At 42.2% G+C, this 9,592-nt stretch overlaps 1 pseudogene; it reads right to left on the bottom strand.

Moving 5' to 3' along the window:
* Window positions 1-7,395: 7,395 nt before the first annotated feature.
* On the bottom strand, window positions 7,396-8,542 carry LOC117098829 (annotated as a pseudogene).
* Window positions 8,543-9,592: the final 1,050 nt, after the last annotated feature.

Below are 9,592 nucleotides of genomic sequence, written 5' to 3'. Positions count from 1 at the left end.
ATTTAAAAAAATCATTTACTTTGATCTTAAAGGTATTTAAATTTTTTTCTGGATTAAATTATCTTTACCATTGCTTTCAGTGAACAGTTGATCAAAGTACCTAAATATTACATATTTTAAGTCATTAAACAGAAAGTAAATATAAAGGAAATATATTGACAATGAAGCTCCTGAAAAGTGAATGGTACTATTTGTTTAATACTTTAGAGTGTTTTTGCAATTTTTAATGTATCTGTAGATGATAGCCTGAGACTAAGTTGGCATTGATTTTATTCCTATTTTCGTTTATATATATACAGCTGTGAAAAACTTGTTCACATAAATAAATAGAAATGGGAAGGAATTTGGGCATAGAAATGATAGTCAATTCTCTGAACAACTTCTCAGTTTTACTGATAAGATAAAATTCTTGTGAATGCTTTACCACTAGAAATAAGTAACTTTCTTAATTCGTCTGTCATTGAAACAAATCACTTGATTAGCTGACAGATGAGAAACAAACAACATGATTATTTCCTCCTTCAACTGAAAACTCTCTGGTTTGCAAAAGAGCCCATCAGTATTCACTTACTCAACACTCTCACCCACTGCTACCGTTTGCTTTCGTTTCTTTTTTTTTTTTTTTTTTGAAACAGTCTCACTTTTTGCCCAAGTTGGTCTCCCAGGTTCAAGCCATTCTTTCTACTGCCTCAGTCTCCAGAGTAGCTGAGATTATAGGCGCCCACCACCAAACCCAGCTTGTGTTTTTAGTAGAGACGGGGTTTTGCCATGTTGCCCCGGCTGGTCTGAAATACCCAGCCTCAGGTGTTTGAGACCACTTTGGCCTTCTAAAGTGCAGGGATTACAGGCATGAGCCACCACGCCCAGTCTACCATTTGCTTTCATATGCAGGGGTTAGACCCAGGGAAAACACCCTTCAGGAAGATTTGCATTAAGGCAAACTCTCAGGAAGAAAAATTTTAGCAAAATATACATATGGAATTTGCTGCCCCCGGCAGTCTGGAGGAAAAGGACATCCACTCAGTTTCTTGGGGCTGAGGCCCCGCTGAGAACAAGCTATTGGACTTTCTGATTCCATCAGGTAAGACCCAGCATCTTCTAGGACCTGCAGTCCCTGACAATAGCCATCTCCTGAACCCAGTGGTAAGAAATTTCAATCCTTGACCCACTTCTGGACAGGATCACTGCTCTCCTTCACGGCCTCTGGGCCTGGGGAGGAAGCGGGGAAGCATTAACACTTGCTTTGTTCACACTGTGAGTCTGTGTTTTCCACATAAAGAAAATCTAGAACTTGGCAATGGGTGTTCCAGCAAATCAATACACTAGAGATTCTGACTGAATTCTCTTCCTTATATTTGAAAAAGAGCTCTTCATGTCACGTCACTTCACAGTCTGCTTGTTCTGGAATGGCTGCCATGCTCTGGTTGTCAGAGGCATTTGAACCAAAGCAACTCCATCTTAAATAGGGGCTGGGTAAAAATAAGACTGAGACCTACTGGGCTACATTCCCAGATGGTCAGACATTCTAAGTCACAGGATGAGTTAGAAGGTGAGCACAAGATACAGGTCACAAAGACCTTACTGATAAAACAGCTTGCAGTAAAGAAGTCAGCCAAAACCCATCAAAACCAAGATGGTGACAAGAGTGACCTCTGGTCGTCCTCACTGCCACACTCCCACCAGCGCCATGACAGTTTACAAATGCCATGGCAATGTCAGGAAGTTACCCTATATGGTCTAAAAGGGAAAGCATGAATAATCCACCCTTTGTTTAGCATATAACCAAGAAATAATCATAAAAATGGGCAACCAGCAGCCCTAGGGACTGCTTTGTCTACCGAGTAGCCACTCTTTTATTCCTCTACTTTCTTAACAAACTTGCTTTCCCTTTACTCTTCCTGAATTCTTTCTTGTGCGAGATCCAAGAACCCTCTCTTGGGGTCTGGATGGGGACCCCTTTCCAGTAACAGGGCCTTCCTGATTTAATTGAGGATGCTTGGGATGGACAGGGACTCATAGTCACAAAATATGGCTACCTAAGACCAGCATTAGGAGCAAGATGAAGGGTCTTTCTCCTGGAAGGGCTGTGAGCTTGCTAACGCCAGCCTTCCCTCTCTCTGTCTCTTCACAGTGTCAGAGTACCCTTCCTCCTGGTCAAGGCCAACACCCCAACCTGGCCCTGGAAACCATTCCCCACCACCCTCTCAACCCCCTGCACCTCCCTTATTCCTTACCCCAGATCTGTCATCTAAATACAACCTTCTGGCCAGGTATGGTGGTTCCTACCTGTAATCCAGCACTTTGGGAAGTCAAGGCAGAAGAACTGCTCAAGGCCAAGAGTTCAAGACCACCTGGCCAACAAAGCACAAACCCATCTCTAAAAACAAATAAATAAATATACCTTTGTGTAACATCATTAACCTCCCTGCTACTATCTTCCCTGCACTATTTAAAAATGCTGACAATTTCTCCCTAGAAACTCACTCTTCCAGGTAGTAAATCATAAAATGCAGCTACCTACAATAATGAAAATATCTTGGAACTGCAAAAGCAGAAAACAGAGGTACAGAGTCCAGAAACAGACCCAGCTGCATTCTAGAATGAAATTTGTGCCACGTTGGCATTTCAAATCAATGGGGAAAAGTGTGTTGTGTAATAAATAAAATACTTTGAAGATAAATAAATCTTAAGCCCAATTTCCCCTCACAAGCCAAAAGGAACTTCCTGATGAATTAAAAGTTTAAACATAAAATCATAAAACTACTAGAAGAAATCCTGGGAAGTCATTTCTAAGCATGAGGAAGTCATTTCTAAGCAGAGATGCAAAATCCTAAATTTAAAGGAAAAGATTTTTAAATCTGTTAATGTAAAAACACAAAACTTACATTTACTTAAAATGTCATATCATTCAATAAATAACAGCAAAGGACAAATAAAAAGTCTTAATGACTTGCTGAATTCACTTATTGATTCTAGTATTGTGCTTTCCTTTTTCAATATTTATGCAAATCATCTCATCTTCTATTGCATTACCTAGAGCCTCCAAAATAAGGTGGGAGTAATAAATAAGTTGAAATAACAAGTGTATCTGCCTTATTCCTCATTTTAACTCATTAACTTTTTTTGTTCTATAATACTTGGCACGATATTTGCTCTTGGGTTTTGGCAAATCTTATCATATTTAGGTAGCTTTTTTCTCTGAAATGAATATTGAATTATCACATGCCTTTAAATATTTATTAATATAATCTTACAGGTTTTCTCTTTTGTTACTGTAACTGATTATTATTTACAGTTTTTTAAATGTTGAACAATTCTTGCATTCCAGAATAAATCTACTTAATCTTGGTATTTATTCTTCTCTTTTTTTTCTTTTGCTTTAATGTTAACACTTTAATATATTGACATTTTCGCTTACAAATGTACAATTTGCATATGTAGGGGAAAAAAATCAGTTCCGTAGACACAAGAGAATACTAGAGACAGAAAGCAATCACAAAAAGGTCAGTTCCAGGGAGAAAGTGGAACTGCATTCCATGGCTTGTATCTACATACACTAGGGAAGGAAAAAGAAATCTTCTGCAGGATCACACCTTGATGTGGAAAATAAACTTGGGTCATTTTGTCTCAACTGAGAGTCTTCTTATGATCCAGGTGCTACAATGAGTCCTGGATGGCCTCAAATGGGCGAAGTCTGGCCTTGTTCACAAATTATGATCCAAGATATTAACCACAGTTCTCCCTCTTCTCTTTAATATCCAAGACCCTGAAGTTGACTCAAGGAATGAAAAGAACAGAGCTAAAAGCACAATCAGATTAGCGTGTAGGTAATGTCAATGGCCAACTTCTTCATGGTATGGATCATTATTTAAAAGTACACATGGAAGCCAGGTGCGGTGGCTCACACCTGTAATCGCAGCACTTTGGGAGGCCGAGGCAGGCGGATCGTGAGGTTAGGAGATCGAGACCATCCTGGCTAACACGGTGAAAACCTGTCTCTACTAAAAATACAAAAAATTAGCCAGGCGTGGTGGCGGGTGCCTGTAGTCCCAGCTACTCAGGAGGCTGAGGAAGGAGAATGGCGTGAACCTGGGAGGCCGGGCTTGCAGCGAGTCAAGATCATGACACTGCACTCCAGCCTCGGCCACAGAGCGAGACCCTGTCTCAAAGGAAAAAAAAAAGGTACACATGGAAGTAAAATGCTACTCAGAACTGAACAGAAGTTTCTTCTAACTCACTCACTTCTTGACTTGGAATTACTAAGCGTAGCACTGTAAACAAAGACATCGTTGAGAACTGAGGCTACCAAAATGTTGGCATCCGTGGGAGTTGTGGCCAAGGAAATGAAATATCTGAGCCCACCTTATCCCCAGTATGCGTTTCAGACCAGGATCAAGTCACTGATGACAGTGAATTTCCAGGCTCAACTATGGCTGCCAATGAGGCTGGCCCCCCTGGGGGTGGGGACTGGGGAGGGAACACACACGGGTACCCAAGCTTCAGTCCACATCTTCTCCAGTTCAGCCAGAAGCAGCCATGGGGCACAGGGAGACGTCTGCTTCAAGAGCATTTCAGCAGCAAAAGTCAATACTCTCTGGTTCCTGTAATTCCCTCCCAGTAATTCCAAGTCCAAAATTACCATCAGTGCAACATGAAAAACTGTTCATAGTTTTTAAGTAAAGTGTACATACAGCTTTAATAACGATTATAATCTGAACAAAGCCATTCTTATTATACAGGATGGAAAATCCTCCAAGCAACATTTTAAACCATGGACACTAGAGTTGTCATACATTGCATCTATCCAGAGACGACAGATAAACACACATCCTTCCAGCTAGGAACAGACACTCTCATGTCACCAAGTTCCCTAGGATTGGCGATGAAAACAGACTTGTGGTCACCGCTCGGTTTCTCTGGCATCTGGTTTCATATGGAATCCTATGTAATTTGGCCTCAGAGGGAAGTGGCTGAGCAGCAAAACAACACAGCATGTATGTAACTAGTCGGGTAAAATAATACGTCTGTGGTACCTGGAACATATGTTAGGGAAAACAGGACCATATGGAGCGTGGGGCAGAGATATTCACTCAGCTAAACTGCCTTTGTAAAATCACATGTTTAAAGCATGCAGGACAGAAAACCAGAATAATTCAGAGCTTGAAAACATGAAATAACAGAAACGTGAATATTCGAAATACATACTTCATAATATTGGAAATAAGAGCATTGGACAGAAAGGCAAGACTGGGTTTTCCAGAGACACACATTTTGGGGCTCAAAATTTCATGTTCTAAGCTTCTCTATCACGTAGGGATCAAGAACAAAAGCAAGGCTGGGGTCCTGGCCAGACTGAGTGGTACCTTGAGCCAGTCCGTGTGTCCTGAGGGCCCCTGGGCCCCATTTCCCATCCATAATCTGAGTTTGCTCAGCTATGGTCTGTCCTGGTACTCGGTGGACAGACACAGGGCCCCGCTCCTGTGGGCCTTCAGAGAGACAGGAGAGAGCAATCCCCCCACAGTCCAACCCCCCAGAAGGCTGAAATGGAAACGCTCTAACTAAGGCTCTCCTTGCACTCCCCCGCCTTTCTTTAAATATTACTCTCTCAACAAGTAGAAAAATAGGCTATAAGGAGGCTTAGGTGACAATGCAAAACCCAGGCAGACACACACTCAAATAGCTCTCTCTGAATAAAGCGAATCTGCCTCCACACGCTTGTTTGTTATTGTTCTGGCTTCTCCAAGTTTTAAAGGATAAAACCCTAAAGCTCAGAAGCTCATATCAATTCCTAATGTGGGATATATTTTCCAAATATGGCTACCAAAACCATACAAGAATAACCTGAGAATAAGAAGCTAGGGGCCAGGTGCAGTGGCTCATGCCTGTAATCAGGAGTTCAAGACCATCCTGGCCAAGATGGTGAAACCCCATCTCTACTAAAAAAAAAAAACAAAACAAAACAAATTAGCCAAGCATGGTGGCACACGCCTGTAATCCCAGCTACTCGGGAGGCTGAGGCAGAGAATTGCTTGAACCCGGGAGGCAGAGGTTGCAGTGAGCCTAGATCGTGCCACTGCACTCAAGCCTGGGTGACAGAGCGAGACTCAGTCTCAAAAAAAAAGAAAAGAAAAGAAAAAAAAGAAATTAAAAAAGGAAGCTAGGGTTAGGGAGATTTCTGAAGCATCGTTTTTCAAAGGCGGGCTGCACCCTGTCACCCTGAGGAGTTACCCTTGCTGGGGACCTGTGGAGCCCCAGAAGGCAGATCACGGGGCTCTCACACCACAGCCTCGGAGAACTAACCGGAAGCTTACCAATCTACAACTCCTAAGGTAACGTGCAACCAGTTCTGGTCTGTGGTTTGAAAACCTTAAATGGAAAGGAGCTATAGATTTTCTTGCCACAATCACTCATGACTCATACAACACTATATTACTGGCATAACATGAAAACAAATTATCCCTTAAGCACTACACCTAACTCTAAAAAGAAAATCCCTTTCAAAACAGGTATGCTCAAATAAAGTATTCTGAGACTTCGGAAAGGACGGTCCTAGAATGAACCAGTGCCCTGGAGAGCCCATGTTTGAACAAAATAGCACAGTTCTGGCCGGGCAAGGTGGCTCACGCCTGTAATCCCAGTACTTTGGGAGGCTGAGGTGGGCAGATTACAAGGTCAGGAAATCAAGACCATCCCGGTCAACATGGTGAAACCCCATCTCTACTAAAAATACGAAAATTAGCCAGGCGTGGTGGCACGTGCCTGTAATCCCAGCTACTCGGGAGGCTGAGGCAGGAGAATCACTTGATCCCTGGAGGCAGAGGTTGCAGTGAGCTGAGATCGCACCACTGCACTCCAGCCTGGGCGACAGAGCGAGACTCCATCTCAAAAAAAAAAAAAAAAGAAAAGAAAAAAATACCACAGTTCAAACCTTTCTCTGTTGTACTTACGTGGATTAGTTACAATTATGATGTCACTACTTTCAAAGGAACGATTAAAATTATTGTTAAAAACATTTGTTGGCCGGGCGCGGTGGCTCAAGCCTGTAATCCCAGCACTTTGGGAGGCCGAGACGGGCGGATCACGAGGTCAGGAGATCGAGACCATCCTGGCTAACATGGTGAAACCTCGTCTCTACTAAAAATACAAAAAACTAGCCGGGCGAGGTGGCGGGCGCCTGTAGTCCCAGCTACTCGGGAGGCTGAGGCAGAATGGCATAAACCCGGGAGGCGGAGCTTGCAGTGAGCTGAGATCCGGCCACTGCACTCCAGCCCGGGCGACAGAGCAAGACTCCATCTCAAAAAAAAAAAAAAATTTGTCACAAACAGAAATGCCCTGTAAACCATATTACTGCACACCGGATTATCAGAAGCTATGCACATCAAGATCTTACAGCCTCTAGAAGACCCAGAACAGAGACCCTAAGGCCATGACCATAGCCACTCCCACCAACATGCCCAGTGCCAGGTCACTGTCATTGTCTGGATATCACTCTTGAATGATGACTTGGTTAGCAGGCTGCTGTCCATCAAGTCCTGCATAGGAGTCCTGGCAGGGTGCAGCATACGCCTGTCCATTAGCAGCATAGACAGTTTGAGTTCCTGGCGGGCACACACCACTGTATGGCTCACGGCCATATTCCTCATGGCCGGAGCAGCATAGGTCATGTGTGGTGGAGGGGAGGAAACCACGGGTGTCTCATGAGTCATGACAGTGGAGCCCACATAGGCTGTGTTTGTCCTGGAATCTTGGAGTATAAATTTCCAGGCCAAGCAATCACCTGTGTTTTCTACATAAAGACTAATCACTTTCCCATCTCACCTAACAATCTGCAGCATGCAGTCTTTTTCCATATATATAAAAATATATCAATATATATTTTAATAAGAATATTATATATTATATAATTATTTTTAAATATTATATTAATACAATTAATATACATTAATATTTAAGTATAATTATATAATGCATAAATATTATTTATTATAAAGTATACAATATATTTTATATATATATATATTTTTTTTTTTTTTTTGAGACAGAGTCTCATTCTGTCACCCAGGCTGGAGTGCAGTGGCATGATCTCAGCTCACTGCAACCCCCACCTCCCAGGTTCAAGCAATTCTTCTGCCTCAGCCTCCCAAGTAACTGGGATTATAGGTGTGCGCCACCATGACTAGCTAAATTTTGTATTTTTAGGAGAGACAAGGTTTCACCACGTTGGCCATGCTGGTCTCGAACTCCTGACCTCAAGTGATCTGCCTGTCTCGACCTCCCAAAGTGCTGGGATTACAGACATGAGCCACTGCTCCTGGCAGTATGCAGTCTTTTGACTTTCCATCCAGAGGCTGACTATCCTGACATTCCTGCCCGGTGGGGATGCTGAGGCATTCCACTTGCATGTGGACCTTATCCTCAACACTCTGCCGAGTCTGCTCATCATAACAGGTCAGGTGCCATCTGACCACAGGTCAAACCAATTCTTATTCCAGAGCTTCAATATAGTACTGTGTCACAGCAACCAGCCACTCTTCACACCATCTCTTCACCCGCCAGCCAGAGTGGAGAATGCAAAGACGCCACTGGGGTTCCTCAATGTCTATTCTTCTAATGCAATACTGCATTTGGTTTGTGAATATTTGATCTAGAATTTTTACATCTATATCCATAAGTAAAATCAGCCTATAGTTTTACTTTTGAAATATCTTTATTGGCTTTTATAAAATGTAATGCTAGCTTTCAGAAAATGAATTGGAAAACAGGAAAATAATGTGTTTCATAAGATAATTTGGGGTGCTTTTCATCTACTTCTAAAGAATGATCGTTAAACTCCTTTGAGCCAAGGAGACCTTGAAAAATCTAATGAAACCTTTGGACTTGAGCCCTAGAAAATAGTATGTGCTCACTTAAGCTTAATTTAGCATACAATTTACAGGAGTTGTTCAGATTTTACTCTGCATTACAACCCTGGCCAATTAGAATGAGAATGAAATGACGTGTTTATTTTTCCATTTTCTCACTAAATCATAAGGATCATAAGGAGAGGGACTGAGTTTGTCTTAGTCACCATCCAGCACTTAATGTAGTAGGCACTGTTTAGAATCTTCATATGGTTTCACATAATCCTTCCAGCAACCTTTCAAGACAGGTTTATTGGCAAAGTCACCTAACATAAACCACCTTGTAAACAGCTTTCTTTCCAGTTATCAGAATGCCCCTGAGCTAGTTGAAACCATAGGCATTAAACATAAATGGGCTAATGCACCTTGAAAATAATGTAGGAGTTTGAATAGAAACGCACTTACCAGCTTAGAACTATCTGAATATGAATGAACTTTCTTTTTTTAATTCCTGTGGTAGGAATTTCAGGCCCCAATGCCTGGACCCAATAGTAAGAATCAGGACCACATCTCCACAGCCTCTAGGAAGAACCTGTGTGCATCTCTTCAGGCCAGCTCGCAATGTATCCAGGCATACAGAATTCTGCACCTTCCCTATGTCGTGTCTCTGTTGAGATGCCCCTGAAGAAATGCTGTTCTTCTAACTGGATGAACAGAGCCAATGTACTACAATAAAAATATATATATTTAGT

Source organism: Trachypithecus francoisi, unplaced genomic scaffold, assembly GCF_009764315.1.
Source record: "Trachypithecus francoisi isolate TF-2019V2 unplaced genomic scaffold, Tfra_2.0 Contig01474, whole genome shotgun sequence".
NCBI lineage: Eukaryota > Metazoa > Chordata > Mammalia > Primates > Cercopithecidae > Trachypithecus > Trachypithecus francoisi.
Note: the sequence above shows the minus strand (reverse complement) of the source record. Positions and strands in the feature narration are given on the sequence as shown.